This window comes from Ovis canadensis, chromosome 8 (genome assembly GCF_042477335.2).
Source record: "Ovis canadensis isolate MfBH-ARS-UI-01 breed Bighorn chromosome 8, ARS-UI_OviCan_v2, whole genome shotgun sequence".
Lineage (NCBI taxonomy): Eukaryota > Metazoa > Chordata > Mammalia > Artiodactyla > Bovidae > Ovis > Ovis canadensis.
In genome coordinates, this window is record NC_091252.1 from 30,418,980 (window position 1) to 30,425,995 (window position 7,016).

The following is a 7,016-nucleotide window of genomic DNA, read 5'->3' on the forward strand; positions in this document are numbered from 1 at the left end:
TTTGGAATGTAGTCATTTGTGTGTATGTGTGTGTATATATATATATATTGTATAAATAGTTATTTAAGTACATAAACATAAAATTCAGCATCACATTGGTGTGATGACAAGAAGTAGTAAGGTGCTAGGTGGTTACATTAAAAGCACAGCAGAGTATACCATCAGTCACTATGACTGGTGGTTTTTATAAACTAGGTTCAGTTTTTGAACCACTCAGAATACCTCATGTGTAAATACGATAGTCATGACTTAATTGAAATACAGTTATTGTAAAAAGAATGTGAAGCCACTGGTTGGCTTATGCCTTCTGATTATTATCCTTGCCTCTTTTTTTGTAAAGGGGTTGTTTTTGGTTTTTGTTTTTTAATAGGGTTTACAGCTAGAATTTTGAATGCCAAAGTTCTATTTATTAAATTTTAAAAAGTTTTCAATGTTAATGGCTAAGTATTTTTCCACTGGACTATTGTTTGTTGATGTTGGAATTTGTATTAACAGAGAAATAAATTTTTTATAAAAGATTTATGTCTACCAAGTGCCTAATGTTGATATAAAAATGTATTTGAAATTTCACACTCTGAATTCTCAATGACAATAATATGCTGGCTTGACTCTTTCAAAGTTTTCTTTATGCAAGAAAAAAATCTTACTAGAACAGGGCTACTTCTGCCTCCTATGTCTGTCTGAGGGTTTCTTTTCAGTCATTGCAAAGTGTTTTGTCAGGTCTTTTCCTTAAAGGGCACTGAGATTTTTCTGATGGCATAAATACAAGGCATGGCTATGCATTTCAGCTCATAGAACTGTATCTCTACTTTGAATTTCTAAAATTCTTATTTCAATCAAGAGTCTTCTCTACTTTTCCAACAGACAAAATCAGATTTCAGTTTTTTATATTGCTGAAAGATTGGCAAGGTAAATCTTTTTTATTTCCTCCCTTCTAATCAGAGATTAAAACCTTTCTGAAACATATACAAATAAGACCTTGTTAAAAGATTGCTCTGCAGAGGCTCTCAGATTGATGGCGCCCTGCGTCCTTGTTCTAAGTCATATGTGCCTTAATGTTGCCTTCTGGTTAACATTTGGATTGGCAGCGTCGGTTTCTAGTCCAGTTAACTTGGCATTGCTGTCAAGAGTTTTTAATGAGGCATCTAATTCAGTTAACAGGAAAAAGAAGCATGCATTACAGACCCCATAGGTTGTAGCAAATGACTTGGAAATAAAAACAGAATAGATAAAGTCCTTGAGTATTTCCAAGGTTATTAGTGAAGAGTCTTCTGCTTTATAAGAAAACGTGATTATTTTGATCTGCTTTTAAAAATAAAGTTTCAATGGAGTCAGCAAAGGCTTTTGATGGGGTTAATCCCAATGATTTTGCCAGTACTTTGAGCTTCCTTTTTAGGCCAGTTTCCCAACCAACCAGTCTTTCTGTGTAGAAATACAGAGGACTCAGTTTAAAAGAGGAGTAAATATGGTCTTAGTGTTGGTGCAAAATGATGGCATGTGGATCCAGTAGAGCAAATCGTTTACAAATAAATAGCACTCTAACATCATGTCAGTTAAGATGGTCTCCTTGATTTAGGGAGATTCCCATTTGAGGACTGAAATTGTGACAAAGATTTCTTTAATGTTCAAATAAAACTGCTCTCCCTGATAATTTCAGTGTGATCACAAAAAGAAAAAACAGCTTCCCATTTCAGCCACCTGTTTTTACTTAAACATAGTCTCACTTCACAATCTCCATAGATTCCTTTATAATAGAAGTTTTAATGAAACATACACCTATCCTACTCTGTGACCTGGAAATTCCAGTCTAGATGTTTACTTGAGATAAATACAAACATTCATCTAAAAAGAGACTTGTAAATGAATGTTCACAGTGGTTTTATCCATAATAATCAAAAGCTGGGTGTAGCCCAGGATGTGTCAGTAAGAGTTCTCTACCTGGAGTTGAAAAACAGCATTCTTTCTTAACCTCAGGTTTTAATTGATTATCTAATATATGTTAATACTTTGGGGAAGATAGAGTAACATTTCATAGACAACAGTGTGATGGTGTATCAGACTTCCTTTGTATACCAGAGGTACTTTTGTTTCTCTCCCCTCTGGGGTGAGCATTGTCCTTTGTTGTGCTCCCATCTGTGTTCCATGAGTATCCACACTTGATGTGAAGCTCTTGGTTTCACCCTTCTTGACACTAATCTTTTATGCCATTGTTTCTGAACAGCATAACGAGCTCATCATACTTTGAACTCTTTGAGAGCAGGCATGTTGTCTTATTAGACTTTGTGTTTAATAAGCCTGTAGGACATACTAATCTCCAGAGACGTGCAAATACCTGTTGTTAGCCCCAGGAAGGAAGAATGATTTCAAAGGGGAAAGAAGTGGTTTTTATAGCATAGGTCATCCTTGGAAGCTGTGGGGCTTTTAATGGGACATGTAAAGTGATAATAAACCCTACTTACATTTTCCTCTGTCCCTTGGGCCTGTTGCTAATCTCTCCTGTGTCTGTCCTCTCTCTGCCCTTCTGTGGGTTCAGGCCACAGGATTGGACATAGTTGTTTCCTAGCCCCAGTGTTCCTGGAGGATAACAATCTCATTGGGCATTAAGCCAGCTGTGGAGGTTTTGTAAGGACAAATTCAAGGTCTTAAAAGAGGAGCAAAATGTCAACTTAAATAGTGAATGCAATTCCATCTATGTATATATGCACAAGTCTGGAGAATAGTCATTGAAGCGTATAGTAACAGCTGGCATCCCTTCTCAGCAAAGTAGTTTAAGTCTGTGACTTGGTACCTTTCATGACTTTAAAAATTTCTCAGGCGTATTCCTCTGCATACTGGTTTTGGTCCGGCTTCCTCTTTTCCCTGTCACCGTGCCTCCAGTTACGTGCATCTTCTCTTTTACCCACTGTGTGTCTTATGATCTTTACTACTCTTCTGTTCTCTTCAGTCTTAATGTCTCTTGTGATAGACCTTCTAACTGACCATTTCTCCTTTGGGCTGTATTTAATTATCTGTGAAATCCAACCGTAGAGTTGCCAATATCAGGTTTTGTGTTTTCCAGTGCTAAAACTTCCATTTGGTTCTTCCTTAGAATTTTTAGTTTTCTTTCAACATTAGCAATTTTTTCACTGATTTCTTCAGCAAATTAAGCATAAATATTTTAAAGCCCCTTATCTGTGTCCTCAGTCAGTTCGTTTCTACTATCTGTTGTTTCTCTTCATTTTTAAAATAAACTCTTTTGTTCTCATATAGCTGGGGTTTTTTTTTTTTTTCAGAGCTGAATATTTTATATGAAAATATTTAAGGCTCTAGATAATGTGATCTTACTCCAGACAGGATTTAAATTTGCTTCTGGTAGGACTAGGGGCACTAATCAGCCTAATCAACTCAGGGCTTCAGTTGATTTAGAGCAAGGGTTTTGAGCCCTTGGGAGACTCTGCCCTGTATCTGGCTCACCTAGCAAAACCCCAACTCAAAGTAAAGGGCACTTAACAGCGCTTCCCTTCCTAAAACAGCTGTGGAGTCCAATTTTCACTTTCGAGTCCAATGATAAGGTGAGCAATAACCAACAGGCCAAATCTAGCCTACCACTTGGTATTTGGAAATAAAGTTTCATTGGAACACAGTCATGTCCATTTGTTTACCTATTACCTAAGCTACTTCTAAGCTAAACTTGCAGAATTGAATAGTTGTAGGAGACTATGACTCTCAAAGCCAAAATTATTTATTATTTGTAGAATTTTGCTGACCCATATCCTGGATCCCTAAATATAAGGAAAGCTCTGTCCAGTTTCTCTTTGAGTTACTTCTTCCAGAAATGGCAAATATTCCTAAAGGAAAAATAGCCCCAAACCCCAGGGTAAACTTTTTTGTTTCTTCCTTGTACTGGATCTTAAACCTGTAATATTTTTTTAACTGCACCATTACCTCTCTGATACCTTCAACTAGAATTTTCCCCAGCATTCTCTTAATTGTTATTTGTAGGGAGGGTTGATTTGAATTTTAGTTTGCATTTATTGGAAGCAGAAATCTTTATAAGACAGTTTAACCACCAGTGTTTAAAAAAAAAAATTATTTGGCTACACCAGTCTTAGTTGCAGTACATAGGAGCTTCAGTCTTTTTAGTTGCAGCATGTGGGGTCTAGTTCCCTGACCAGGGATCGAACCCAGGCCCCCTACATGGAGAGTACAGAGTCTCAGCCTCAGGTTTTAGACAAATCCAGCCTGATAGCGGGTGCTCCACCATCCCTTCTTGGTTAAAATGTTGTTTGCAGGGGTGTTGTCCTTTGTTACTTTTGATCTGCCCTAGTTGTTTGCTCTAGTGACGTAGGGTGCAGTTATTCTAGACTTGGGTCTTACACTAATAAGAAGTGCTATCACTACACAAAAGTTCCTTCCTTCCTAAGCTATTTCAGTAGTATATTTACTTCACTAAGTTCCTGCCCCTTAAAATATATCCTGCATATCTGCTTCTGAATCGTCAAAATGGCAGTCTTAATCAGGCTCTCAAAAACCTTCAGTGATTCTCATTGTCTAAGGAAATCCTTGACATTTAAGCTTTTTTTTGTTTTTTCTTCATCCCATTTTTTAAGTTTTTCTATTTCCCTAATCTGGTCAAAAAATATTGGTCACATACATTGATCAATGTGGACATTCAGCTCTGCTAAAAAAAAAAAACCAATTCAGTCAATGCTTCTTTCTCATATAAAATGAATTTCCTCCCATTTATACTCTTCAAAGTTCATTTCAGATGGCATTTTGTCTAACCATATTTTCCTTATCCTTCTATGCCTCATAGTGGTTTAATACCTGGTACACATTCAATAAACATGGTTTTCATTGGAAATAAGAGTTGTGTTCTAAGATATTTGCTTTGAGTAATTCTTCAATAACAAAGATAACCATTCTTCATTGGAGTACTGTCAGTCTTTTATTCTTCTTCCATAAGTGTTTGAATATTGACAAAGTAAATGAACTTGCTAAAATTAATGAAGTTATTCCTTTAGCATTGGAGTGACTAAACAGTAATAGATAATCAGATCAGTCCCTCAGTCGTGTCTGACTCTTTGTGACTCAGCACGCCAGGCCTCCCTGTCCATCACCAACTCCTGGAGTTCACTCAGACTCACGTCCATCGAGTCAGTGATGCCATCCAGCCATCTCATCCTCTGTCGCCCCCTTCTCCTGCCCCTAATCCCTCCCAGCATCAGTCTTTTCCAATGAGTCAACTGTTCACATGAGGTGGCCAAAGTACTGGAGTTTCAGCTTCAGCATCATTCCCTCCAAAGAAATCCCAGGGCTGGTCTCCTTCAGAATGGACTGGTTGGATCTCTTTGCAGTCCAAGGGACTCTCAAGAGTCTTCTCCAACACCACAGTTCAAAAGCATCAATTCTTCGGCACTCAGCCTTCTTCACAGTCCAACTTTCACATCCATACATGATCACTGGAAAAACCATAGCCTTGACTAGACGGACCTTTGTTGGCAAGTAATGTCTCTGCTTTTCAATATGCTATTTAGGTTGATCATAACTTTCTTTCAAGGAGTAAGCATCTTTTAATTTCATGGCTGCAATCACTGTCTGTAGTGATTTTGGCGCCCCCCAAAATAAAGTCTAAATCTGTTTCCACCTTTTCCCCATCTATTTCCATGAAGTGATGGGACCAGATGCCATCATCTTAGTTTTCTGAATGTTGAGCTTTAAGCCACCTTTTTCACTCTCCACTTTCACTTTCATCAAGAGGCTTTTTAGTTCCTCTTCACTTTCTGCCATAAGGGTGGTGTCATCTGCATATCTGAGGTTATTGATATTTCTCCAGGCAATCTTGATTCCAGCTTGTGTTTCTTCCAATTCAGCATTTCTCATGATGTACTCTGCATAGAAGTTAAATAAGCAGGGTGACAATATACAACCCTGACATACTCCTTTTCCTATTTGGAACCAATCTGTTGTTACATGTCCACTTCTAACTGTTGCTTCCTGACCTGCATATAGGTTTCTCAAGAGGCAGGCCAGGTGGTCTGGTATTCCCATCTCTTTCAGAATTTTCCACAGTTTCTTGTGATCCACACAGTCAAAGGCTTTGGCATAAGTCAATAAAGCAGAAATGTTTTTCTGGAACGCTCTTGCTTTTTCCGTGATCCAGCAGATGTTGGCAATTTGATCTCTGCTTCCTCTGCCTTTTCTAAAACCAGCTTGAATATCAGGAAGTCCACGGTTCACGTATTGCTGAAGCCTGGCTTGGAGAATTTTGAGCATTACTTTACTAGCATGTGAGATGAGTGCAATTGTGCGGTAGTTTGAGCATTCTTTGGCATTGCCTTTCTTTGAAATTGGGATGAAAACTGACCTTTTCCAGTCCTGTGGCCACTGCTGAGTTTTCCAAATTTGCTGGCATATTGAGTGCAGCACTTTCACAGCATCATCTTTCAGGATTTGAAATAGCTCTACTGGAATTCCATCACCTCCACTAGCTTTGTTTGTAGTGATGCTTTCTAAGGCCCACTTGACTTCACATTCCAGCATGTCTGGCTCTAGGTGAGTGATCACACCATCGTGATTATCTGTGTCATGAAGATCTTTTTTGTACAGTTCTGTGTATTCTTCCCACTTCTTAATATCTTCTGCTTCTGTTAGGTCCATACCACTTCTGTCCTTTATTGAGTCCATCTTTGCATGAAATGTTCCCTTGGTGTCTCTAATTTTCTTGAAGAGATCTCTAGTCTTTCCCATTCTGTTGTTTTCCTCTATATAAAGGTTATTATCAGATAGTATTGACAGATTTCTTATAACAAACTATTGATAGCAGTTGGATAATTTTAATTCACAGATATCCTATTTTTATTCGAGTAGCAAGGTAAATGAAAGAGGAGAGTGAAAAAGTTGGCTTAAAGCTCAACATTCAGAAAACGAAGATCATGGCAGCCGGTTCCATCACTTCATGGGAAATAGTGGAAATAGTGGGGAATAGATGGGGAAACAGTGGAAACAGTGTCAGACTTAATTTTTTTGGGCTCCAA